This window comes from Salmo salar, chromosome ssa16, assembly GCF_905237065.1.
Source record: "Salmo salar chromosome ssa16, Ssal_v3.1, whole genome shotgun sequence".
Lineage (NCBI taxonomy): Eukaryota > Metazoa > Chordata > Actinopteri > Salmoniformes > Salmonidae > Salmo > Salmo salar.
In genome coordinates, this window is record NC_059457.1 from 93,796,996 (window position 1) to 93,824,793 (window position 27,798).

The window sequence follows — 27,798 nt, forward strand, 5'->3', positions numbered from 1 at the left end:
GCGGAGGATGACTGGGTGGGCCCTGGAGAGAGAGAGACGGAGGATGACTGGGTGGGCCCTGGAGAGATGGAGGATGACTGGGTGGGCCCTGGAGAGAGAGAACGGAGGAGACTGGGTGGGCCCTGGAAAGAGATGGAGGATGACTGGGTGGGCCCTGGAGAGAGAACGGAGGATGACTGGGTGGGCCCTGAGAGAGACGGAGGATGACTGGGTGGGCCCTGGAGACAGACGGAGGACTGGGTGGGCCCTGAGACAGACGGAGGACTGGGTGGGCCCTGGAGACAGACGGAGGACTGGGTGGGCCCTGAGACAGACGGAGGACTGGGTGGGCCCCTGGAGACAGACGGAGGAGGACTGGGTGGGCCCTGAGACAGACGGAGGACTGGGTGGGCCCCTGAGACAGACGGAGGATGACTGGGTGGGCCCTGAGACAGACGGAGGAGGACTGGGTGGGCCCTGGAGACAGACGGAGGAGGACTGGGTGGGCCCTGAGACAGACGGAGGAGGACTGGGTGGGCCCTGGAGACAGACGGAGGAGGACTGGGTGGGCCCTGAGACAGACGAGGACTGGGTGGGCCCTGAGACAGACGGAGGAGGGTGGGCCCTGAGACAGACGGAGGATGACTGGGTGGGCCCTGAGACAGACGGAGGATGACTGGGTGGGCCCTGGAGACAGACGGAGGATGACTGGGTGGGCCCCTGAGACAGACGGAGGATGACTGGGTGGGCCCTGAGACAGACGGAGGAGGGACTGGGTGGGCCCTGAGACAGACGGAGGAGGACTGGGTGGGCCCCTGAGACAGACGGAGGAGGACTGGGTGGGCCCTGGAGACAGACGGAGGAGGACTGGGTGGGCCCTGAGACAGACGGAGGAGGACTGGGTGGGCCCTGGAGACAGACGGAGGAGGACTGGGTGGGCCCTGGAGACAGACGGAGGAGGACTGGGTGGGCCCTGGAGACAGACGGAAGAGGACTGGGTGGGCCCTGGAGACAGACGGAGGACTGGGTGGGCCCTGAGACAGACGGAGGAGGACTGGGTGGGCCCTGGAGACAGACGGAGGAGCTGGGTGGGCCCTGAGACAGACGGAGGACTGGGTGGGCCCCTGAGACAGACGGAGGAGGACTGGGTGGGCCCTGGAGAAAGAGACTGAGTCATATTCATTAGGCACCAAACAGACGAACAGGGAAAGTGACCGATGATAAACACTTGTTTCCGTTATGTGTTGAAAACATTTTAGTACGACGTGTCCTGATGAACAGGACCATGTTGATGCTGAAGAACCCAGCATCGAGTTAAACACAGACTGAGAAATAAATGCATATCGATATGGACTAATTTATGCATAGTTATATTTCTGTGTACGAATGTGTTCTATCACATATATATATCTATATATATCTATATATCTCACACACACACAGCAGTAATGTGGACGCCTTCAAATGAGTGGATTCGTCTATGTCACCAAAACCCGTTGCTGACAGGTGTATTAAATCAAGCACACCGCCATGCATTCTCCATAGACAAACATTGGTAGTAGAACGGCCCCGTACTGAAGAGCTCAGTGACTTTCAACGTGGCGCCGTCATAGGATGCCACCTTTCCAAACAAGTCAGTTTGTCAAATTTCTGCCCTGCTAGAGCTGCCCCGTCAACTGTAAGTGCTGTTATAGTGAAGTGGAAACGTCTAGGAGCAACAACGGTTCAGCCGCGAAGTGGTAGGCCACACAAGCTCACAGAACGGGACCGCTGAGTGCTGAATCGCGTATAAATCGTCTGTCCTTGGTTGCAATACTCACTACCGAGTTCCAAACTGCCTCTGGAAGCAACGGCAGCACAAGAACTGTTCGTCGGGAGCTTCATGAAATGGGTTTCCGCGGCCGAGCAGCCAGAGACAAGCCTAAGATCACCATGCCTAATGCCAAGCGTTGGGTGGAGTGGTGTAAAGCTCGCCGCCATTGGACTCTGGAGCAGTGGAAACACGTTCTCTGTAGTGATGAATCACGCTTCACCATCTGGCAGTCCGACAGACGAATCTGGGTTTGGCGGAATCCAGGAGAACGTTACCCTGTCCCAATGCGTAGTGCCAACTGTAAAGTTTGGTGGAGGAGGAATAATAGTCTGGGGCTGTTTTTCATAGTTCTGGTCCCCTTAGTTCCAGTGAAGGGAAATCTACAGCATACAATGACATTCTTAACAATTCATTTCTTCCAACTTTGTGGCAACACTTTGGGGAAGGCCCTTTCCTGTTTCAGCATGACAATGAATTGGAACGCCGACTGCGAGCCAGACCTAATCGCCCCAACATCAGTACCCGACCTCACTAATGCTCTTGTGGCTGAATGGAAGCAAGACCCCGCAGCAATGTTCCAACATCTAGTGGAAAACCTTCCCAGAAGAGTGGAGGCTGTTATAGCAGCAAAGGGGGGACCAACTCCATATTAATGACTTCCCTGAAGAGTGGAGGCTGTTATAGCAGCAAAGGGGGGACCAACTCCATATTAATGACTTCCCTGAAGAGTGGAGGCTGTTATAGCAGCAAAGGGGGGACCAACTCCATATTAATGACTTCCCTGAAGAGTGGAGGCTGTTATAGCAGCAAAGGGGGGACCAACTCCATATTAATGACTTCCCTGAAGAGTGGAGGCTGTTATAGCAGCAAAGGGGGGGACCAACTCCATATTAATGACTTCCCTGAAGAGTGGAGGCTGTTATAGCAGCAAAGGGGGGGACCAACTCCATATTAATGCCTTCCCTGAAGAGTGGAGGCTGTAATAGCAGCAAAGGGGGGACCAACTCCATATTAATGACCATGATTATGGAATGAGATGTTAGACGAGCAGGTGTCCACATACTTTTGGTCATATAGTGTGTGTGTGTATATACACAAACACACTGAGTGGACAAAACATTAGGAACACCTATTCTTTCCGTGACACAGACTGACCAGGGTGAATCCCTTATTGACGTCTCGTGTTAAATCCACTTCAATCGGTGTAGATGAAGAGGGGAGGAGACAGGTGTAAGAAGGATTTTCAAACCTTGAGACAATTGGCGACATGGATTGCCGAATGTTGCAAGACAACAAAAAAAGGATTTAAGTGCCTTTTTTAACGGGGTACGGTAGTAAGTGCCACTCGCACCGGTTTGTATCAAGAACTGCAAAGCTGCTGTTTCCCGTGTGTTTCAAATCAAATCAAATGGATTTATAAAGCCCTTCTTACATCAGCTGATGTCTCAAAGTGCTGTACAGAAACCCAGCCTAAAACCCCCCCAAACAGCAAGCAATGCAGGTGTAGAAGCACGGTGGCTAGAATGGTCCACCATCCAAATGACACCCAGCTAATTTAACACAACTGTGGGGAGCGTTGGAGTCAACGTGGGCCAGCGTCCCTGTGGAACGCTTTCCACACCTTGTAGAGTCCATGTCCCCGACGAACTGAGGCTGTTCTGAGGGGAAGGGGGGTACGACCCAATATCATGGTGTTCCTAATGTTTAGTATACTGTGTGTGTGTGTGTGTGTGTGTGTGTGTGTGTGTGTGTGTGTGTGTGTGTGTGTATATATATATAACTTTGCATTGCAGTTATTTTGTTGTTCTCACCCTGTTTTAATCTGACTAAAACATCCTCCCCTGGAGGCTGAAACTTTTGGTCTAACAGTGTGTGAATATACACAAACTGCTAATAATATCAGTATTATAGGGTGTACTGTCTGTGATAAAGACATCTGTCAATGCATCCTGAGTGCACTACATGATAAAATAGTGCACTACATGATAAAATATTAAAGTAGTGCACTACATGATAAAGTAGTACTACATGACAATTGTATTTTTTAAGACGTGTTTACAACAAGGTGAACAATGTATGTTCATTCTAACTGAAATGTGTTTGGTCAGATATTCCCTGTAATGTTATATTCACTATTCTACAGTCTGTAATGTTATATTCCCTACATACTGTACTCTGCAGTCTGTAATGTTATATTCCCTACACTGTACTCTACAGCTGTAATGTTATATTCACTACCTCTCTGCAGTCTGTAATGTTATATTCACTACATCTTCACAGTCTGTAATGTTATATTCACTACTCTACAGTCTGTAATGTTATATTCCTACATACTGTACTCTACAGTCTGTAATGTTATATTCACTACTCTACAGTCTGTAATGTTATATTCACTACCTGCTCTACAGTCTGTAATGTTATATTCCTACTCTACAGTCTGTAATGTTATATTCACTACTCTACAGTCTGTAATGTTATATTCCCTGCATACTGTACTCTACAGTCTGTAATGTTATATTCCCTACATACTGTACTCTGCATTCTGTAATGTTATATTCCATCCTATACTCTACAGTCTGTAATGTTATATTCACAACTACTCTACAGTCTGTAATGTTATATTCCCTACATACTGTACTCTGCAGTCTGTAATGTTATATTCACTACATACTGTACTCTGCAGTCTGTAATGTTATATTCACTACATACTGTATTCTACAGTCTGTAATGTTATATTCACTACTCTACAGTCTGTAATGTTATATTCCCTACTCTACAGTCTGTAATGTTATATTCCCTACACTTACTCTACAGTCTGTAATGTTATATTCACTACTCTACAGTCTGTAATGTTATATTCCCACATACTGTACCTACAGTCTGTAATGTTATATTCCCTGTACTCTACAGTCTGTAATGTTATATTCCCTACATACTGTACTCTACAGTCTGTAATGTTATATTCACTACATACTGTACTCTACATCCTGTAATGTTATATTCCCTACATACTGTACTCTCTACAGTCATTTGAAAATGTCTTCTCACAACATATAGCTTTCAATGATGACACTTGAATGATATTTTGACTGTTTTTGGTCCTGTATTGTTGATGTATATGAGCTGAGTACATCATAGTTCATGGACCTGACTTTATACATGTATATTACCCCTCAGCCCTGGACCAGAGCTACTCTTGTGTCTGTCCTTTGTCTACCTCTGGTCCAGAGTGTTGTTACTCAGTCCCCTAGTAGAGGAACAGGCCCTGGACCAGAGCTACTCTTCTGTCTGTCCTTTGTCTAGCCCTGGACCAGAGCTACTCTTCTGTCTGTCCTTTGTCTAGCCCTGGACCAGAGCCACTCTTCTGTCTGTCCTTTGTCTAGCTCTGGTCCAGAGTGTTGCTAAGTCCACCGTTTCTACACTGCATCGAGACTGACCCCGTTTCTACACTACATGTATCATGTCCATTTATTGTATGACTGTAGGCCACACCTTACCATGTGAATGTAGCTTGTATATTTCCATAACAATGCTTTAGTCACACAGCTACGTTCTTGGGATTTCATAGTCACATTTTCTACCTTGTAAATTTTTGTTATGAAATTCTAATAAATGCGTATATGATTTGTACCCTTGTCTCTATTCCTAACTGTTTTGGCCTCCACAATCATCCGACATCAACCCAATTTGGGATGAGTCGGACCGCAGAGTGAAGGAAAAGCAGCCGACAAGTGCTCAGCATATGTGGGAACTCCCTTCAAGACTGTTGGAAAAGCATTCCAGGTGAAGCTGGTTGAGAGAATGCCAAAAGTGTGCAAAGCTGTCATCAGGGCAAAGGGTGACTACTTTGAAGAATCTCAAATCTCAAATATAAAATATATTTTCATTTAACACTTTTTTTTGGTTACTACATGATTCCATATGTGTTATTTCATAGTTTTGATGTCTTCACTATTATTCTACAATGTAGAAAATAGTAAAAAATAAAGAAAAGACCCTGAATGAGGTGTATATGATTTGTACCCGTATCTATTCCAAAGTCTTTGGGTCTCAATTTTGCTTGATGTTAGGGAGGGAACTGAGTTTAAAACAGCCAAGGAGAAGGGGGACATTTATAAGAGACGGACGTGTCTAAAGGAAAACACTTACTAGAAATCGGTCATTTAACCGTTTGCTTAAATCGATGAATTCGGATTAATTTATGAAATGTTTAGACGTTTAGTCTCGGGGAGATGTATTTATTCTACAGCGGAGACTTTCTCAGTCGTTGAAATGTCTGAGATTACTGTCGTGCAACTCCGTTATCGGTTCCGACCGTGGACAGGACCTGTCGAGAGAGGAGCGAACTGTTCCGACCGAACGGGTAAAGTTGGATCATACGAATACACGTATAGGACCAGCAGACGATACGTTTCTGGTATTAACGATGACAAACTGTTGGTTATTTGATCAACTAAATGAGTTATACTCTATCAGCCATCCATCCTGTTTGAATCTAGACGTGTTCCTCTCCAACTCACAGGTTCCTTCCCGACCCGAGAAACAGAAGCGGGTGTGTAAAGTCATATTGGACCGTTTTGACCAACAGTACGGCCAGGAACTTGGCCCCCCTATGGCCGTCTGCAAGGTATGTCAGCGTTCACCTCGTCCTCTTAATCGTTTTTCTACAGTATTACGTGTCAATTACAATATTATAAATCGTTTTATTACTCTGAACTTAAATCGGATGAGAACTCTGTTTCCTAAATGGCACCGTATTCCCTATAGGTCCTGGTCTAACGTTGTGCGCTATACCTTTATTTAACTAGTCAGTTAAGAACAAATTCTTATTTTCAATGACGGCCTAGGAACAGTGGGTTAACTGTCTTGTTCAGGGGCAGAACGACAGATGTGTACCTTGTCAGCTCGGGGATTTAAACCATCAACCTTTCGGCTAACTTGTCCAACGCTCTAACCACTAGGCTACCCTGCCGCCTACATACAGTGCATTCTGGAAGTATTCAGACCTCATTGACTTTTTCCCCCTCACATTTTGTTATGTTACAACCTTATTCTAAAATGGCTCATCGATCTACACACAATACCCTATAATGACAAAACAAACCGGTTTAGACAGTTTTGCAAATGCATTTTTTTATTAAAACAACTGAAATATCACATTTACATAAGTATTCAGACCCTTTACTCAGTACTTCTGTTGAAGCACCTTTGGCAGCGATTACAGCCTCGAGTCTTCTTGGGTATGATGCTACAAGCTTGGCACATCTGTATTTGGGGAGTTTCTCCCATTCTTCTCTGCAGATCCTCTCAAGCTCTGTCAGGTTGGATGTGGAGCGTCGCTGCACAGCTATTTTCAGGTCTCTCCAGAGATGTTCGATCGGGTTCAAGTCTGGGCTCTGGCTGGGCCACTTAAGGACATTCAGAGACTTGTCCCGAAGCCACTCCTGCTTTGTCTTGGCTGTGTGCTTAGGGTTGTTGTCCTGTTGAAGGTGAACCTTCACCCCAGTCTGAGGTCCTGAGCGCCTGCAGCAGGTTTTCATCAAGGATCTCTGTACTTTGCTCCGTTCATCTTTCCCTCGATCCTGACTAGTCTCCCAGTCCCTGCCCGCTGAAAAACATCCCCCAAGCATGATGCTGCCACCACCATGCTTCACCGTAGGGATGGAACCAGGTTTCCTCCAGACTTGGCACGCTTGGCATTCAGGCCAAAGAGTTCAATCTTGATTTCATCAAACCAGGGAATCTTGTCTGAGAGTCTTCTGGTGCCTTTGGGTAAACTCCAAGCGGGTTGTCATGTACCTTTTACTGAGGAATGGCTTCTGTCTGGCCACTCTACCAGAAAGGCCTGATTGGTGGAGTGCTGCAGAGATGGTTGTCCTTCTGAAAGGTTCTCCCATCGCCACAGAGGAACTCTGGAGCTCTGTTAGAGTGACCATCGGGTTCTTGGTCACCTCCCTGACAAAGGGAAAGGTGCTGTTGAACCCTGGGTGGTGGCAGTATGGAGTGATGCTCAGCCTCTCCTCCTCTTCTCCCGTCTCCTACAGGGCTGTGCTGTTGAACCCTGGGTGCTGGCAGTATGGAGTGATACTCAGCCTCTTCTCCTCCTCCTGTCTCCTACAGGGCTGTGTTGTTGAACCCTGGGTGTTGGCAGTATGGAGTGATGCTCAGCCTCTTCTCCTCTCCTCCTGTCTCCTACAGGGCTGTGCTGTTGAACCCTGGGTGCTGGCAGTATGGAGTGATGCTCAGCCTCTCCTCCTCTTCTCCTGTCTCCTACAGGGCTGTGCTGTTGAACCCTGGGTGCTGGCAGTATGGAGTGATGCTCAGCCTCTTCTCCTCTTCTCCTGTCCTCCTACAGGGCTGTGCTGTTGAACCCTGGGTGTTGGCAGTATGGAGTGATGCTCAGCCTCTCCTCCTCTTCTCCTACAGGGCTGTGCTGTTGAACCCTGGGTGTTGGCAGTATGGAGTGATGCTCAGCCTCTCCTCCTCTTCTCCTACAGGGCTGTGCTGTTGAACCCTGGGTGTTGGCAGTATGGAGTGATGCTCAGCCTCTCCTCCTCTTCTCCTACAGGGCTGTGCTGTTGAACCCTGGGTGTTGGCAGTATGGAGTGATGCTCAGCCTCTTCTCCTCTTCTCCTGTCTCCTACAGGGCTGTGCTGTTGAACCCTGGGTGTTGGCAGTATGGAGTGATGCTCAGCCTCTTCTCCCTCTCCTCCTGTCTCCTACAGGGCTGTGCTGTTGAACCCTGGGTGTTGGCAGTATGGAGTGATGCTCCAGCCTCTCCTCCTCTTCTCCTACAGGGCTGTGCTGTTGAACCCTGGGTGTTGGCAGTATGGAGTGATGCTCAGCCTCTTCTCCTCTCCTCCTGTCTCCTACAGGGCTGTGCTGTTGAACCCTGGGTGTTGGCAGTATGGAGTGATGCTCAGCCTCTCCTCCTCTTCTCCTACAGGGCTGTGCTGTTGAACCCTGGGTGTTGGCAGTATGGAGGATGCTCAGCCTCTCCTCCTCTTCTCCTACAGGGCTGTGCTGTTGAACCCTGGGTGTTGGCAGTATGGAGTGATGCTCAGCCTCTTCTCCTCTCCTCCTACAGGGCTGTGCTGTTGAACCCTGGGTGTTGGCAGTATGGAGTGATGCTCAGCCTCTTCTCCTCTCCTCCTACAGGGCTGTGCTGTTGAACCCTGGGTGTTGGCAGTATGGAGTGATGCTCAGCCTCTTCTCCTCTCCTCTCCTACAGGGCTGTGCTGTTGAACCCTGGGTGTTGGCAGTGTGGAGTGATGCTCAGCCTCTCCTCCTGTCTCCTACAGGGCTGTGCTGTTGAACCCTGGGTGTTGGCAGTATGGAGTGATGCTCAGCCTCTTCTCCTGTCTCCTACAGGGCTGTGTTGTTGAACCCTGGGTGTTGGCAGTATGGAGTGATGCTCAGCCTCTTCTCCTCTCCTCCTACAGGGCTGTGCTGTTGAACCCTGGGTGTTGGCAGTATGGAGTGATGCTCAGCCTCCTCCTGTCTCCTACAGGGCTGTGCTGTTGAACCCTGGGTGTTGGCAGTATGGAGTGATGCTCAGCCTCTTCTCCTGTCTCCTACAGGGCTGTGCTGTTGAACCCTGGGTGTTGGCAGTATGGAGTGATGCTCAGCCTCTTCTCCTCTTCTCCTGTCTCCTACAGGGCTGTGCTGTTGAACCCTGGGTGCTGGCAGTATGGAGTGATGCTCAGCCTCTCCTCCTCTTCTCCTACAGGGCTGTGCTGTTGAACCCTGGGTGTTGGCAGTATGGAGTGATGCTCAGCCTCTTCTCCTGTCTCCTACAGGGCTGTGCTGTTGAACCCTGGGTGTTGGCAGTATGGAGTGATGCTCAGCCTCTCCTCCTCTCTCTCCTACAGGGCTGTGCTGTTGAACCCTGGGTGTTGGCAGTATGGAGTGATGCTCAGCCTCTTCTCCTGTCTCCTACAGGGCTGTGCTGTTGAACCCTGGGTGTTGGCAGTATGGAGTGATGCTCAGCCTCTCCTCCTCTTCTCCTACAGGGCTGTGCTGTTGAACCCTGGGTGTTGGCAGTATGGAGTGATGCTCAGCCTCTTCTCCTGTCCTCCTACAGGGCTGTGCTGTTGAACCCTGGGTGTTGGCAGTATGGAGTGATGCTCAGCCTCTCCTCCTCTTCTCCTACAGGGCTGTGCTGTTGAACCCTGGGTGTTGGCAGTATGGAGTGATGCTCAGCCTCTTCTCCTCTCCTCCTGTCTCCTACAGGGCTGTGCTGTTGAACCCTGGGTGTTGGCAGTATGGAGTGATGCTCAACCGCTTTACCGCTGTGTCAGACGTCAAACAACGCCTCCAAGGGCAAGGCTTCATCAGCCTACTGCCCCACACAGACCTGCCTCACCCTCCCTCTCCCACCCAGCCTCACCCTCCCTCTCCCACCCAGCCTCACCCCGGTCCTCCTCCTCTTCCTCCCTCCCTGCAGTGTTTCATCCACCCCTTCCCCTGTGCGTTACCCCTCTCCTCCTCACCGCCAGGGGCCAGCTGAAAGCCTACTACCTGCTGAACGCTGCCTCCCTGCTGCCTGTCTTAGCCCTGGGGGTACAGGAGGGGACAGGGTCCTGGATCTCTGCTCTGCTCCTGGAGGGAAAGCCTTGGCTATACTACAGACTGCTGACCCAGGTCAGGTGTAGGGGTTAGGTGTAGGGGTCAGGGTGTAGAGGCCTTGGCTATACTACAGACTGCTGACCCAGGTCAGGGTTGTAGGGGCTAAGGGTGTAGGGGTTAGGGTGTAGGGGCCTTGGCTATACTACAGACTGCTGACCCAGGTCAGGGTCAGGGTGTAGGGGTTAGGGTGTAGGGGTTAGGGTGGAGAGGCCTTGGCTATACTACAGACTGCTGACCCAGGTCAGGTTAGGGTCAGGGTGTAGGGGTTAGGTGTAGAGGCCTTGGCTATACTACAGACTGCTGACCCAGGTCAGGGTGTAGGGGCTAAGGGGTTAGGGTGTAGGGGTTAGGGTGTAGGGGTTAGGTGTAGAGGCCTTGGCTATACTACAGACTGCTGACCCAGGTCAGGGTGTAGGGGTTAGGTGTAGGGGTCAGGGTGTAGAGGCCTTGGCTATACTACAGACTGCTGACCCAGGTCAGGGTTAGGTTAGGGGTCAGGGTGTAGGGGTTAGGGTGTAGAGGCCTTGGCTATACTACAGACTGCTGACCCAGGTCAGGACATGGTTAGGGTGTAGGGGTTAGGGTGTAGGGGTTAGGTGTAGAGGCCTTGGCTATACTACAGCCTTGGCTATCTAAGGTTAGGGTGTAGGGGTTATGGGTTAGGGTGTAGGGGCTAGGGTGGAGGGGTTAGGGTGGAGGGATTAGGGTGTGGGGGATAGGGTGGAGGGGGTTAGGGTGTGGGGTTAGGGTGGAGGGGTTAGGGTGTAGGGGCTAGGGTGCTAGGGGCTAAAGGGGTTAGGTGTAGGGGCTAGGGTGGAGGGGTTAGGGTGGAGGGGTTAGGGTGTGGGGGATAGGGTGGAGGGGTTAGGGTGTGGGGGTTAGGGTGGAGGGGTTAGGGTGTGGGGGTTAGGGTGGAGGGTTAGGGTGTAGGGGCTAGGTGTAGGGAGCTAAAGGGGTTAGGGTGTAGGGGCTAGGGTGGAGGGTTAGGGTGGAGGGATTAGGGTGTGGGGGATAGGGTGTGAGGGGTTAGGGTGTGGGGTTAGGTGGAGGGTTAGGGTGGAGGGGTTAGGGTGGAGGGTTAGGGTGTAGGGGTTAGGGTGTAGGGGCTAAAGGGGTTAGGGTGTAGGGGCTAAAGGGATTAGGGTGTAGGGGCTAAAGGGATTAGGGTGTAGAGGTTTAGGTGTAGGGGTTAAGGGGTTAGGGTGTAGGGGTTAAGGGGTTAGGGTGTAGAGGCTAAGGGGTTAGGGTGTAGGGGATAAGGGGTTAGGGTGTAGGGGATAAGGGGTTAGGGTGTAGAGGCTAAAGGGGTTAGGGCGTAGAGGCTAAAGGGGTTAGGGCGTAGGGGTTAAGGGATTAGGGCGTAGGGGCTAAGGGGTTAGGGTGTAGGGGTTAGGGTGTAGGGGTTAAGGGTGTAGGGGTTAGGGTGTAGGGGTTAAGGGGTTAGGCGTAGGGGTTAAGGCGTAGGGTTAAGGGTGTAGTTAGGGTGTGAGTTAAGGGTGTAGGGGTTAAGGGTGTAGGGGTTAGGGTAAGGGTTAGGGTGTAGGGGTTAAGGGTTAGGGTGTAGAGGCTAAAGGGTTAGGGTGTAGGGGCTAAGGGGTTAGGGTGTAGGGGCTAAGGGGTTAGTGTAGGGGCTAAGGGGTTAGGGTGTAGGGGCTAAGGGGTTAGGGTTAGCGGCTAAGGGGTTAGGGTGTAGGGGTTAGGGTGTAGAGGCCTTGGCTATACTACAGACTGCTGACCCAGGTCAGGGTTAGGGTGTAGGGGTCAGGGTGGAGAGGTTAGGGGTTAGGGTGTAGGGGCTATGGGGTTAGGGTGTAGCGGCTAAGGGGTTAGGGTGTAGGGGTTAGGGTGTAGAGGCCTTGGCTATACTACAGACTGCTGACCCAGGTCAGGACATGGTTAGGGTGTAGGGGTTAGGTGGAGAGGTTAGGGTGTAGGGGTTAGGGTGGAGGGGTTAAGGGTTAGGGTGGAGGGGTTAAGGGGTTAGGGTGGAGGGGTTAAGGGGTTGGGTGTAGGGGCTAGGGTGGAGGGGTTAGGGTGGAGGGATTAGGGTGTGGGGGATAGGGTGGAGGGGTTAGGGTGTGGGGGTTAGGGTGGAGGGGTTAGGGTGTAGAGGCTAGGGTGTAGGGGGCTAAAGGGGTTAGGGTGTAGGGGCTAGGGTGGAGGGGTTAGGGTGGAGGGATTAGGGTGTGGGGGATAGGGTGGAGGGGTTAGGGTGTGGGGTTAGGGTGGAGGGGTTAGGGTGTAGGGGCTAGGGTGTAGGGGCTAAAGGGGTTAGGGTGTAGGGGCTAGGGTGAGGGGTTAGGGTGGAGGGATTAGGGTGTGGGGGATAGGGTGGAGGGGTTAGGGTGTGGGGGTTAGGGTGTGGGGGTTAGGGTGGAGGGTTAGGGTGTAGGGGTTAGGGTGTAGGGGCTAAAGGGGTTAGGGTGTAGGGGCTAAAGGGATTAGGGTGTAGGGGCTAAAGGGATTAGGGTGTAGGGTTTAGGGTGTAGGGGTTATAGGGGTTAGGGTGTAGAGGCTAAAGGGGTTAGGGTGTAGGGGATAAGGGGTTAGGGTGTAGGGGATAAGGGGTTAGGGTGTGGCTAAAGGGGTTAGGGTGTAGGGGTTAGGGTGTAGGGGCTAAAGGGGTTAGGGTGTAGGGGCTAAAGGGGTTAGGTGTAGGGGTTAAGGGTTAGGTGTAGGGGCTAAAGGGGTTAGGGTGTAGAGGCTAAAGGGGTTAGGGTGTAGAGGCTAAAGGGGTTAGGGTGTAGAGGCTAGGGGTTAGGGCGTAGGGGTTAAGGGATTAGGGCGTAGGGCGGGGTTAGGGTGTAGGGGTTAAGGGTGTAGGGGTTAGGGTGTAGGGGCTAAGGGGTTAGGGCGTAGGTTAGGGTGTAGGGGTTGGGTGTAGGGGCTAGGGTGTAGGGGTTAAGGGTGTAGGGGTTAAGGGTGTAGGGGTTAAGGGTGTAGGGGTTAAGGGGTAAGGGGTTAGGGTGTAGGGGTTAAGGGTGTAGGGGTTAAAGGGGTTAGGGTGTAGAGGCTAAAGGGGTTAGGGTGTAGGGGCTAAGGGGTTAGGGTGTAGAGGCTAAAGGGGTTAGGGTGTCGAGGATAAAGGGGTTAGGGTGTAGGGGGCTAAGGGGTTAGGGTGTAGAGGCTAAAGGGGTTAGGGTGTCGAGGATAAAGGGGTTAGGGTGTAGGGGTTAAGGTGTAGGGTTAAGGGGTTAGGGTGTAGGGGTTAGGGTGTAAGGGTTAGGGTGTAGGGGTTAGGGTGTAGGGGTTAGGGTGTAGGGGTTAAAGGGTTGTATTGCTACAGTCTTATCTTCCGTTGTGTTCCAGCTCTGTTGTGTTGTAATGAAATGGACCCACACCGACGTGATTGGCTGGCCAAAACCCTGGAATCCTTCATCCCCCAATCGCTGAGCAGCACTGTCACCGTGTCCAATCAGGATGGACGTCTCTTTGGGCAGAGTGAAGCCGGAATGTATGACAAGGTGAGGGAAGAAAACAGATATTTATTTTTTTCTTCTCGTTATCCTCGTCCGAAGACACAAGGTCTCCATCTCAGTTTGTCGTGCATCCTATCTCCTTACCTGCTTCCTTCTCAACCGTATTGGAGGAGAAGGTCCAAGCTCCCTCCCTTCAGACCGGTTTATCCAATGGGGTTTAAGAAGAGGCTAGGAGACAGGCTGCAAGGAGTCGTGGATTGAGGAAGAGTCATGTTAAACAGTTTTTCATTCCTCTGAAGTGAGCGTCCTCCAACTTGCAGTTCCAACAGGGGGAGTTCTTGTTCCTCTGAACGGTCATCAAATCAAATCCCATTTTATTGGTCACATACACCTGTTTAGCAGATGTTATTGCGCGTGTAGCGAAATGCTTGTAAATAACACAACAGCTCAGATCAGTTTAAAGACTCACTTCGGCTATTTTGGACGTTTCCTGTTGAAAAACAATGTCCCAGTATGGATACAGTAATGTACTCACACACAAGGGTACCATTTTGTTTTCGTTTGCGAAAATAACAAGTGAAAACTTCATGGTGTAGGCCATTCAAGGCGGTCTGAGGCACTGCATCTTCGTGCTAGAGGCGTCACTACAGACCCTGGTTCGATCCCGGGCTGTATCACAACCCGGCCGTGATCTGGAGTCCCGTAGGGCCAGCGTCGTCCGTGTTTGGCGAGGGGGGGGGGTAGGCCGTCATTGTGAATAACAGTTAGTTCTTAACGGATTTGTCTGGTTAAATATGCAGTCCTCATTCTGCTCTGTATTGCAGTCCTCATTCTGCTCTGTATTGCAGTCCTCATTCTGCTCTGTATTGCAGTCCTCATTCTGCTCTGTACTGCAGTCCTCATTCTGCTCTGTATTGCAGTCCTCATTCTGCTCTGTATTGCAGTCCTCATTCTGCTCTGTATTACAGTCCTCATTCTGCTCTGTATTACAGTCCTCATTCTGCTCTGTATTGCAGTCCTCATTCTGCTCTGTATTACAGTCCTCATTCTGCTCTGTATTACAGTCCTCATTCTGCTCTGTATTGCAGTCCTCATTCTGCTCTGTATTGCAGTCCTCATTCTGCTCTGTATTACAGTCCTCATTCTATTATTACAGTCCTCATTCTGCTCTGTATAGCAGTCCTCATTCTGCTCTGTATTGCAGTCCTCATTCTGCTCTGTATTACAGTCCTCATTCTGCCTATTACAGTCCTCATTCTGCTCTGTATTGCAGTCCTCATTCTGCTCTGTATTGCAGTCCTCATTCTGCTCTGTATAGCAGTCCTCATTCTGCTCTGTATTGCAGTCCTCATTCTGCTCTGTATTACAGTCCTCATTCTGCTCTGTATACAGTCCTCATTCTGCTCTGTATCTGCAGTCCTCATTCTGCTCTGTATTGCAGTCCTCATTCTGCTCTGTATTGCAGTCCTCATTCTGCTCTGTATTGCAGTCCTCATTCTGCTCTGTATTGCAGTCCTCATTCTGCTCTGTATTGCAGTCCTCATTCTGCTCTGTATTACAGTCCTCATTCTGCTCTGTATTGCAGTCCTCATTCTGCTCTGTATCGCAGTCCTCATTCTGCTCTGTATCACAGTCCTCATTCTGCTCTGTATTACAGTCCTCATTCTGCTCTGTATTGCAGTCCTCATTCTGCTCTGTATTGCAGTCCTCATTCTGCTCTGTATAGCAGTCCTCATTCTGCTCTGTATTACAGTCCTCATTCTGCTCTGTATTGCAGTCCTCATTCTGCTCTGTATTACAGTCCTCATTCTGCTCTGTATAGCAGTCCTCATTCTGCTCTGTATTGCAGTCCTCATTCTGCTCTGTATACAGTCCTCATTCTGCTCTGTATTGCAGTCCTCATTCTGCTCTGTATTACAGTCCTCATTCTGCTCTGTATACAGTCCTCATTCTGTATTACAGTCCTCATTCTGCTCTGTATTGCAGTCCTCATTCTGCTCTGTATTGCAGTCCTCATTCTGCTCTGTATTGCAGTCCTCATTCTGCTCTGTATTACAGTCCTCATTCTGCTCTGTATACAGTCCTCATTCTTCTCTGTATACAGTCCTCATTCTGCTCTGTATACAGTCCTCATTCTGTATTGCAGTCCTCATTCTGCTCTGTATTACAGTCCTCATTCTGTTCTGTATGGCAGTCCTCATTCTGCTCTGTATGACAGTCCTCATTCTGCTCTGTATTACAGTCCTCATTCTGCTCTGTATTACAGTCCTCATTCTGCTCTGTATTGCAGTCCTCATTCTGCTCTGTATTACAGTCCTCATTCTGCTCTGTATTGCAGTCCTCATTCTGCTCTGTATTACAGTCCTCATTCTGCTCTGTATTGCAGTCCTCATTCTGCATGCAGAGTCTCAATTGACTGGGGGTTTTTGTCCCATTTTGTCAATTTTTGTGGAGTACAGATTTCACAACCATAGAGGGCAAAGCATATTTACCAGATCCTAATTGGGAGGTCGAGTTTTATGTTCCTTTCGATGACATAGAAGATGGTTCACAGGCTTTTTTATTTACCCTTTATTTAACTAGTCAGTTATGAACAAATTCTTATTTACAATGACGGCCTAGGAACAGTGGGGTTAACTGCCTTGTTCAGGGGCAGAATAACAGATTTTGTACCTTGTCAGCTCAGGGATTCGATCTAGCAACCTTTCGGTTAACTAGTCCAACGCTCTAACCACTAGGCTACCTGCCTCTACACTCTAACCACTAGGCTACCTGCCTCCTCTACACTCTAACCACTAGGCTACCTGCCTCCTCTACACTCTAACCACTAGGCTACCTGCCTCCTCTACACTCTAACCACTAGGCTACCTGCCGCCTCTACACTCTAACCACTAGGCTACCTACCCCCTCTACACTCTAACCACTAGGCTACCTGCCTCCTCTACACTCCAACCACTAGGCTACCTGCCTCCTACACTCTAACCACTAGGCTACCTGCCTCCTTACACTCTAACCACTAGGCTACCAGCCACCTCTACACTCTCAACCACTGGGCTACCTGCCTCCTCTACACTCTAACCACTAGGCTACCTGCCTCCTCTACACTCTAACCACTAGGCTACCTGCCTCCTCTACACTCTAACCACTAGGCTACCTGCCTCCTCTACACTCTAACCACTAGGCTGCCTGCCACCCCTACACTCTAACCACTAGGCTACCTGCCTCCTCTCCACTCTAACCACTAGGGCTACCTGCCTCCTCTACACTCTAACCACTAGGCTACCTGCCACCTCTACACTCTAACCACTAGGCTACCTGCCTCCTCTACACTCTAACCACTAGGCTACCTGCCTCCTCTACACTCTAACCACTAGGCTACCTGCCTCCTCTCCACTCTAACCACTAGGCTACCAGCCACCTTTACACTCTAACCACTAGGCTGCCTGCCACCTCTACACTCTAACCACTAGGCTACCTGCCGCCCCTACACTCTAACCACTAGGCTACCTGCCTCCTCTACACTCTAACCACTAGGCTACCTACCCCCTCTACACTCTAACCACTAGGCTACCTGCCTCCTCACACTCTAACCACTAGGCTACCGCCTCCTCTACACTCTAACCACTAGGCTACCTGCCTCCTCACACTCTAACCACTAGGCTACCTGCCTCCTCTACTCTCTAACCACTAGGCTACCTGCCTCCTCTACACTCTAACCACTAGGCTACCTGCCTCCTCTACACTCTAACCACTAGGCTACCTGCCTCCTCTCCACTCTAACCACTAGGCTACCTGCCTCCTCTCCACTCTAACCACTAGGCTACCTGCCTCCTCTACACTCTAACCACTAGGCTACCTGCCGCCCCTACACTCTAACCACTAGGCTACCTGCCTCCTCTACACTCTAACCACTAGGCTACCTGCCTCCTCTACACTCTAACCACTAGGCTACCTGCCTCCTCTACACTCTAACCACTAGGCTACCTGCCTCCTCTACACTCTAACCACTAGGCTACCTGCCTCCTCACACTCTAACCACTAGGCTACCTGCCCCTCTACACTCTAACCACTAGGCTACCTGCCTCCTCTACACTCTAACCACTAGGCTACCTGCCTCCTCTACACTCTAACCACTAGGCTACCTGCCTCCTCTACACTCTAACCACTAGGCTACCTGCCTCCTCTACACTCTAACCACTAGGCTACCTGCCTCCCTCTCCACTCTAACCACTAGGCTACCTGCCTCCTCTACACTCTAACCACTAGGCTACCTGCCTCCTCTACACTCTAACCACTAGGCTACCTGCCTCCCCTCCACTCTAACCACTAGGCTACCTGCCTCCTCTACACTCTAACCACTAGGCTACCTACCCCCTCTACACTCCTAACCACTAGGCTACCTGCCTCCTCTACACTCTAACCACTAGGCTACCTGCCTCCCTCTACACTCTAACCACTAGGCTACCTGCCTCCTCTACACTCTCAACCACTAGGCTACCTGCCTCCCTCTACACTCTAACCACTAGGCTACCTGCCTCCTCTACACTCTAACCACTAGGCTACCTGCCTCCTCTACACTCTAACCACTAGGCTACCTGCCTCCTACACTCCTAACCACTAGGCTACCTGCCTCCTCTACACTCTAACCACTAGGCTACCTGCCTCCTCTCCACTCTAACCACTAGGCTACCTGCCTCCCCTCCACTCTAACTCACTAGGCTACCTGCCTCCTCCACTCTAACCACTAGGCTACCTGCCTCCTCTGCACTCTAACCACTAGGCCACCTGCCGCTACACTCTAACCACTAGGCTACCTGCCTCCTCACACTCTAACCACTAGGCTACCTGCCCCCTCTACACTCTAACCACTAGGCTACCTGCCGCCTCTACACTCTAACCACTAGGCTACCTGCCTCCTCTACACTCTAACCACTAGGCTACCTGCCTCCTCTACACTCTAACCACTAGGCTACCTGCCTCTACACACCTAACCACTAGGCTACCTGCCTCCTCTACACTCTAACCACTAGGCTACCTGCCTCCTCTACACTCTAACCACTAGGCTACCTGCCTCCTCACACTCTAACCACTAGGTACCTGCCTCCTCTACACTCTAACCACTAGGCTACCTGCCTCCTCTACACTCTAACCACTAGGCTACCTGCCTCCTCTACACTCTAACCACTAGGCTACCTACCTCCTCTACACTCCCAACCACTAGGCTACCTGCCTCCTCTACACTCTAACCACTAGGCTACCTGCCTCCTCTACACTCTAACCACTAGGCTACCTGCCTCCTCTACACTCTAACCACTAGGCTACCTGCCTCTACACACTAACCACTAGGCTACCTGCCTCCTCTACACTCTAACCACTAGGCTACCTGCCTCCTCCACACTCTAACCACTAGGCTACCTGCCTCCTCCACACTCTAACCACTAGGCTACCTGCCTCCTCTACACTCTAACCACTAGGCTACCTGCCTCCTCTACACTCTAACCACTAGGCTACCTGCCTCCTCTACACTCTAACCACTAGGCTACCTGCCTCCTCTACACTCTAACCACTAGGCTACCTGCCTCCTCTACACTCTAACCACTAGGCTACCTACCGCCTCTACACTCTAACCACTAGGCTACCTGCCTCCTCTACACTCTAACCACTAGGCTACCTGCCTCCTCTCCACTCTAACCACTAGGCTACCTACCGCCTCTACACTCTAACCACTAGGCTACCTGCCACCTCTACACTCTAACCACTAGGCTACCTGCCCCCTCTACACTCTAACCACTAGGCTACCTGCCTCCTCTACACTCTAACCACTAGGCTACCTGCCTCCTCTACACTCTAACCACTAGGCTACCTGCCTCCTCTACACTCTAACCACTAGGCTACCTGCCGCCTACACTCTAACCACTAGGCTACCTGCCTCCTCTACACTCTAACCACTAGGCACCTGCCTCTCTACACTCTAACCACTAGGCTACCTGCCTCCTCTACACTCTAACCACTAGGCTACCTGCCTCCTCTACACTCTAACCACTAGGCTACCTGCCTCTACACTCTAACCACTAGGCTACCTGCCTCCTCTACACTCTAACCACTAGGCTACCTGCCGCTACACTCTAACCACTAGGCTACCTGCCTCCTCTACACTCTAACCACTAGGCTACCTGCCTCTCTACACTCTAACCACTAGGCTACCCGCCTCCTCTACACTCTAACCACTAGGATACCTGCCTCCTCTACACTCTAACCACTAGGCTACCTGCCTCCTCTACACTCTAACCACTAGGCTACCTGCCTCTACACTCTAACCACTAGGCTACCTGCCTCCTCTACACTCTAACCACTAGGCTACCTGCCGCCTCTACACTCTAACCACCAGGCTACCTGCCTCCTCACACTCCAACCACTAGGCTACCTGCCTCCTCTACACTCTAACCACTAGGCTACCTGCCGCCTCTACACTCTAACCACTAGGCTACCTGCCTCTCTACACTCTAACCACTAGGCTACCTGCCTCCTCTACACTCTAACCACTAGGCTACCTGCCTCCTCAACACTCTAACCACTAGGCTACCTGCCTCCTCTACACTCTAACCACTAGGCTACCTGCCACCTCTACACTCTAACCACTAGGCTACCTGCCTCCTCTACACTCTAACCACTGGGCTACCTGCCTCCTCTACACCTCTAACCACTAGGCTACCTGCCGCCCCTACACTCTAACCACTAGGCTACCTGCCTCCTCTACACTCTAACCACTAGGCTACCTGCCTCTCACACTCTAACCACTAGGCTACCTGCCTCCTCCACACTCTAACCACTAGGCTACCTGCCTCCTCTACACTCTAACCACTGGGCTACCTACCCCCTCTACACTCTAACCACTAGGCTACCCCGCCTCTACACTCTAACCACTAGGCTACCTGCCTCCTCTACACTCTAACCACTAGGCTACCTGCCTCTACACTCTAACCACTAGGCTACCTGCCTCCTACACTCTAACCACTAGGCTACCTGCCTCCTCACACTCTAACCACTAGGCTACCTGCCTCCTCTACACCTCTAACCACTAGGCTACCTGCCTCCTCTACACTCTAACCACTAGGCTACCTGCCTCTACACTCTAACCACTAGGCTACCTGCACTCCTCTACACTCTAACCACTAGGCTACCTGCCGCCTCTACACTCTAACCACTAGGCTACCTGCCTCCTCTACACTCTAACCACAGGCTACCTGCCTCCTCTACACTCTAACCACTAGGCTACCTGCCTCCTCTACACTCTAACCACTAGGCTACCTGCCTCCTCTACACTCTAACCACTAGGCTACCTGCCTCTACACTCTAACCACTAGGATACCTGCCTCCTCTACACTCTAACCACTAGGCTACCTGCCCCCTCTACACTCTAACCACTAGGCTACCTGCCTCCTCTACACTCTAACCACTAGGTACCTGCCTCCTCTACACTCTAACCACTAGGCTACCTGCCTCCTCTACACTCTAACCACTAGGCTACCTGCCTCTCACACTCTAACCACTAGGCTACCTGCCTCCTCTACACTCTAACCACTAGGCTACCTGCCTCCTCTACACTCTAACCACTAGGCTACCTGCCTCCTCTACACTCTAACCACTAGGCTACCTGCCTCCTCTACACTCTAACCACTAGGCTACCTGCCTCTACACTCTAACCACTAGGCTACCTACCCCCTCTACACTCTAACCACTAGGCTACCTGCCTCCCCCTTGTGGAAGCTTCCTGGTTGATGTTTATGTCGAGGTATAATTCTTTGTGTGCTCTTCCTCTCCCCCTGCTTCTCTTCCTCTCTCCCCCTGCTTCTCTTCCTCTCTCCCCCTGCTTCTCTTCCTCTCCCCCCTGCTTCTCTTCCTCTCTCCCCCTGCTTCTCTTCCTCTCTCCCCCTGCTTCTCTTCCTCTCTCCCCCCGCCTCTCTTCCTCTCACCCTGCTTCTCTTCCTCTCTCTCCCCTGCTTCTCTTCCTCTCTCCTGCTTCTCTTCCTCTCTCCCCTGCTTCTCTTCCTCTCTCCCCCTGCTTCTCTTCCTCTCCCCCTGCTTCTCTTCCTCTCTCCCCCCTGCTTCTCTTCCTCTCTCCCCCCGCCTCTCTTCCTCTCACCCTGCTTCTCTTCCTCTCTCCCCCTGCTTCTCTTCCTCTCTCTCCTGCTTCTCTTCCTCTCCCCCTGCTTCTCTTCCTCTCTCTCCCCCTGCTTCTCTTCCTCTCCCCCTGCCTCTCTTCCTCCCTCCCCTGTGCTTCTCTTCCTCTCTCCCCCTGCTTCTCTTCCTCTCTCCCCCTGCTTCTCTTCCTCTCTCCCCCTGCTTCTCTTCCTCTCTCCCCTGCTTCTCTTCCTCTCTCCCCTGCTTCTCCTCCTCTCCCCCTGCTTCTCCCTCCTCTCTCCCCCTGCCTCTCTTCCTCTCTCCCCCTGCTTCTCTTCCTCTCTCCCCCTGCTTCTCTCCTCTCTCCCCCTGCTTCTCCTCCTCTCTCCCCCTGCTTCTCTTCCTCTCTCCCCCTGCTTCTCTTCCTCTCCCCCTGCTTCTCTTCCTCTCTCCCCCTGCCTCTCTTCCTCTCTCGTCCTGCTTCTCTTCCTCTCTCGTCCTGCTTCTCTTCCTCTCTCCCCTGCTTCTCTTCCTCTCTCCCCCGCCTCTCTTCCTCTCTCCCCCTGCTTCTCTTCCTCTCCCCCTGCTTCTCTTCCTCTCCCCCCTGCTTCTCTTCCTCTCTCCCCCTGCCTCTTCCTCTCCCCCTGCTTCTCTTCCTCTCTCCCCGCCTCTCTTCCTCTCACCCCCTGCTTCTCTTCCTCTCTCCCCCTGCTTCTCTTCCTCTCTCCCCTCTCTGCTTCTCTTCCTCTCTCCCCTGCTTCTCTTCCTCTCTCCCCCTGCTTCTCTTCCTCTCTCTCCCCCTGCTTCTCTTCCTCTCTCTCCTGCTTCTCTTCCTCTCTCCCCCTGCCTCTCTTCCTCTCTCCCCCTGCCTCTTCCTCTCGCCTCGCCCTGCCTCTCTCTCTAATCTCCTCTCCCACAGAGGGCTATAGGATTAGCTCTTGTTCTCCTCTGTGGCACTCATTAGCGCCGTCTCCTGACTGGAGAGGCCCCGTGAAGGAGAGGAGCCCACGTCTCTACCCGCCGGAGGAAAACCCATCCTATCTCATCCCCCTCAGCAGCTAGCTTCACACGTCACTTAGCATCACACAGAGACTCTAAATTACACTCATCCTCTCTCTCCTCTGTTCTCCTCTCTCCTCTCTCTCTCTGTTGTCTCCCTCTCTATTCTCCTCTCTGTCCTCTCTCCTCTCCTCTCTGCTCTGTTCTCTCCCTCTGTTCTCTCTGTTCTCTCCTCTGTTCTCCTCTCTCCTCTCCTCTCTGTTGTCTCCTCTCTATTCTCCTCTCTGTTCTCTCCTCTCCTCTGTTCTCTCCTCTCCTCTCTGTTCTCTCCTCTCCTCTCTGTTCTCTCCTCTCTGCTCTGTTCTCTCCTCTCTGTTCTCTCCCTCTCTGCTCTGTTCTCTCCTCTCCCTCTCTGTTCTCTCCTCTCCTCTCTGTTCTCTCCTCTCCTCTCTGTTCTCTCCTCTCCTCTCTGTTCTCTCCTCTCCTCTGTTCTCTCCTCTCCTCTCTGTTCTCTCCTCTGTTCTCTCCTCTGTTCTCCTCTCTCCTCTCCTCTGTTCTCCTCTCTCTCCTCTCCTCTGTTCTCTCCTCTCCTCTGTTCTCTCCTCTCCTCTGTTCTCTCCTCTTCTCTGTTGTCTCCTCTCTGTTGTCTCTTCTCTGTTGTCTCCTCTCTGTTCTCCTCTCTCCTCTCTGTTCTCCTCTCTCCTCTCTATTCTCCTCTCTGTCTTCTCCTCTCTATTCTCCTCTCTGTCCTCTCCTCTTGTCCTCTCCTCTCTGTCCTCTCCTCTCTGTCCTCTCCTCTCTGTCCTCTCCTCTCTATTCTCCTCTCCTGTCCTCTCCTCTCTGTTCTCTCCTCTTGTCCTCTCCTCTCCTCTCTGTCCTCTCCTCTGTTCTCTCCTCTCCTCTGTTCTCTCCTCTCCTCTGTTCTCTCCTCTCTGTCGTCTCCCTCTCTGTCGTCTCCTCTCTGTTGTCTCCTCTTTGTCGTCTCCCCTCTCTGTCGTCTCCTCTCTGTCGTCTCCTCTCTGTCGTCTCCTCTCTGTCCTCTCCTCTCCTCTCTGTCCTCTCCTCTCTGTCGTCTCCTCTCTGTCCTCTCCTCTCTGTTCTCTCCTCTCCTCTGTTCTCTCCTCTCCTCTCTGTTCTCTCCTCTCCTCTGTTCTCTCCTCTCCTCTGTTCTCTCCTCTCCCCTGTTCTCTCCTCTTCTCTGTTCTCTCCTCTCCTCTGTCCTCTCCTCTCTGTCCTCTCTCCTCTCTGCTCTTGAAACAGGAAAGGGCTGGATGGATGGAGGGACTAGAGACCATGAGACTGGGGATCTTTCCTGTGTTGTGTCATTAGTGTTCTTCATTGAATTAGAATACTAGTCATTTGAATAGTTCTCTCACCATTTATCTCTGTCCCTCTTCTCTCTCTCTCTCTCCTCCTCCATCTTCTCTCTGTCCCTCTCTGTCCCTCTTCTCTCTCTCTCTCTCTCTCCTCTCCTCCTCCCTCTCTCCCTCTCCTCTCCTCCTCCCTCCCTCCCAGGTGCTGCTGGATGCTCCTTGTTCTAATGATCGCAGCTGGCTGTTCTCCTGTGGAACAGGAGGGGATCAGGAAGGAGCTGTGAGGCTGAGGGACAGGGCCAGGCTGCCCACACTACAGACACAGCTGCTCAGGTATGAATTCATGCTGTAATATTCCATTACCAAACCAGCTCGGCAATATACAGACACACCTGGCCCACGTACAGACACACCTGGCCCACGTACAGACACACCTGGCCCACGTACAGATACACCTGGCCCACGTACAGACACACCTGGCCCACGTACAGATACACCTGGCCTAACGCACAGAGACACCTGGCCTAACGCACAGACACACCTGGCCCTAACGCACAGATACACCTGGCCCACGTACAGACACACCTGGCCCACGTACAGACACACCTGGCCCACGTACAGATACACCTGGCCTAACGCACAGAGACACCTGGCCTAACGCACAGACACACCTGGCCTAACGCACAGACACACCTGGCCCTAACGCACAGACACACCTGGCTAACGTACAGACACACCTGGCCCACGTACAGACACACCTGGCCCACGTACAGATACACCTGGCCTACGCACAGAGACACCTGGCCTAACGCACAGACACACCTGGCCTAACGCACAGACACACCTGGCCTAACGCACAGACACACACTGGCCTAACGTACAGACACACCTGGCCTAACGCACAGACACACCTGGCCTAACGCACAGACACACCTGGCCCAACGCACAGACACACCTGGCCTAACGACAGACATACCTGGCCTAACGCACAGACACACCTGGCCTAACGTTACAGACATACCTGGCCTAACGCACAGACACACCTGGCCTACGTTACAGACATACCTGGCCTAACGCACAGACACACCTGGCCTAACGCACAGACATACCTGGCCTACGCACAGACACACCTGGCCTAACGCATGTCAGACACACCTGGCCAACGTACAGACACACCTGGCCTAACGTACAGACATACCTGGCCTAACGCACAGACATACCTGGCCTAACGCACAGACACACCTGGCCTAACGCACAGACACACCTGGCCTAACGCACAGACACACCTGGCCTAACGCACAGACACACCTGGCCTAACGTACAGACACACCTGGCCTAACGCACAGACATACCTGGCCTAACGCACAGACATACCTGGCCTAACGCACAGACATACCTGGCCTAACGCACAGACACACCTGGCCCTAACGCACAGACACACCTGGCCTAACGCACAGACACACCTGGCCTTACGCACGACACACCTGGCCTAACGTACAGACATACCTGGCCTAACGCACAGACATACCTGGCCTAACGCACAGACATACCTGGCCTAACGCACAGACATACCTGGCCTAACGCACAGACACACCTGGCCTAACGCACAGACACACCTGGCCTAACGCACAGACACACCTGGCCTAACTCACAGACACACCTGGCCTAACTCACAGACATACCTGGCCTAACGCACAGACACACCTGGCCTAACGCACAGACACACCTGGCCTAACGCACAGACACACCTGGCCTAACGCACAGAGACACCTGGCCCACGTACAGATACACCTGGCCCACGCACAGACACACCTGGCCTAACGTCACAGACACACCTGGCCTAACGCACAGACACACCTGGCCTAACGCACAGACACACCTGGCCTAACGCACAGACACACCTGGCCCTAACGCACAGACACACCTGGCCTCAACGCACAGACACACCTGGCCTAACGCACAGACACACCTGGCCTAACGCACAGACACACCTGGCCTAACGTACAGACACACCTGGCCTAACGCATAGATACACCTGGCCTAACGCACAGACACACCTGGCCTACAGTACAGACACACCTGGCCTAACGTACAGATACACCTGGCCTAACGTTACAGATACACCTGGCCTAACGTACAGACACACCTGGCCTAACGCACAGACACACCTGGCCTAACGTACAGACACACCTGGCCTAACGCACAGACACACCTGGCCTAACGCACAGACACACCTGGCCCTAACGTACAGACACACCTGGCCTAATGCACAGACACACCTGGCCTAACGCACAGACACACCTGGCCTAACGCACAGACACACCTGGCCTAACGCACAGACACACCTGGCCTAACGTACAGACACACCTGGCCTAACGCACAGACACCCTGGCCTAACGTACAGACACACCTGGCCTAACGTACAGACACACCTGGCCTAACGTACAGACACACCTGGCCTAACGTACAGACACACCTGGCCTAACGTACAGATACACCTGGCCTAACGTACAGACACACCTGGCCCACGCACAGACACACCTGGCCTAACGCACAGACACACCTGGCCTACATTGTCCCTTTTCCACTGTGGGGTTTTACACCAGAGTTTTGTGTTCCTACTTCTGAGGCCGGAGGTGTAAATAAGTCCTGGGCCAGGCTTATGTTGACCTTTCACCTGAAAAATCAATCCACAGCCCTCTCCTCCAGCTGCTACTGATCTGTCTCATCACATCCTGTCTGTTCCCCAGGTCTGCGCTGGCTGCGGTGCGTCCAGGGGCGTGGTCGTCTACTCCACCTGCACGCTGTCCCGCTCTGAGAACCAGGAAGTGGTGGAGGCGGTCCTAAACACCTGTCCAGGAGTGGAGCTTCAAGACCTGGAGGAGGAGCTAGCCCTCCCACTTCAGGAACACTTTACCTTCACCCCGTTAGGCCACACCCCCTCGTTAGGCCTCCTTGTGGTTCCTCAGCAGGGTCGGACCTGGGGACCCATGTTCCTGTCGCGCATCAAGAGGATTCACTGATTGGTTGGTTGGTTGATTGACTTCGCTGACTTCCTGTCAGCGCTCAAGAGGACTCACTGACTGGTTGATTGATTCGCTGACTTCCTGTCGCGCATCAAGAGGACTCACTGACTGGTTGATTGACTCGCTGACTTCCTGTCATGCGTCAGGAGGACTCACTGACTGGTTGACTGACTCGCTGACTTCCTGTCATGCGTCAAGAGGACTCACTGACTGGTTGATTGACTCGCCGACTTCCTGTCACACGTCAGGAGGACTCACTGACTGGTTGATTGATTCGCTGACTTCCTGTCACGCGTCAAGAGGACTCACTGACTGGTTGATTGACTCGCTGACTTCCTGTCACACGTCAGGAGGACTCACTGACTGGTTGATTGACTCGTTGACTTCCTGTCACGCGTCAAGAGGACTCACTGACTGGTTGATTGACTCGCTGACTTCCTGTATCGTCAAGAGGACTCACTGACTGAGCATGTCAGACACAGAGGCTGGTCTTCAAGGAT

General features: G+C 52.0%; 1 pseudogene; it reads left to right on the forward strand.

Moving 5' to 3' along the window:
- Positions 1–620: 620 nt before the first annotated feature.
- LOC123727736 (tRNA (cytosine(34)-C(5))-methyltransferase, mitochondrial-like) lies at positions 621–27,305 on the forward strand (annotated as a pseudogene).
- The last annotated feature ends 493 nt before the right edge of the window (positions 27,306–27,798 follow it).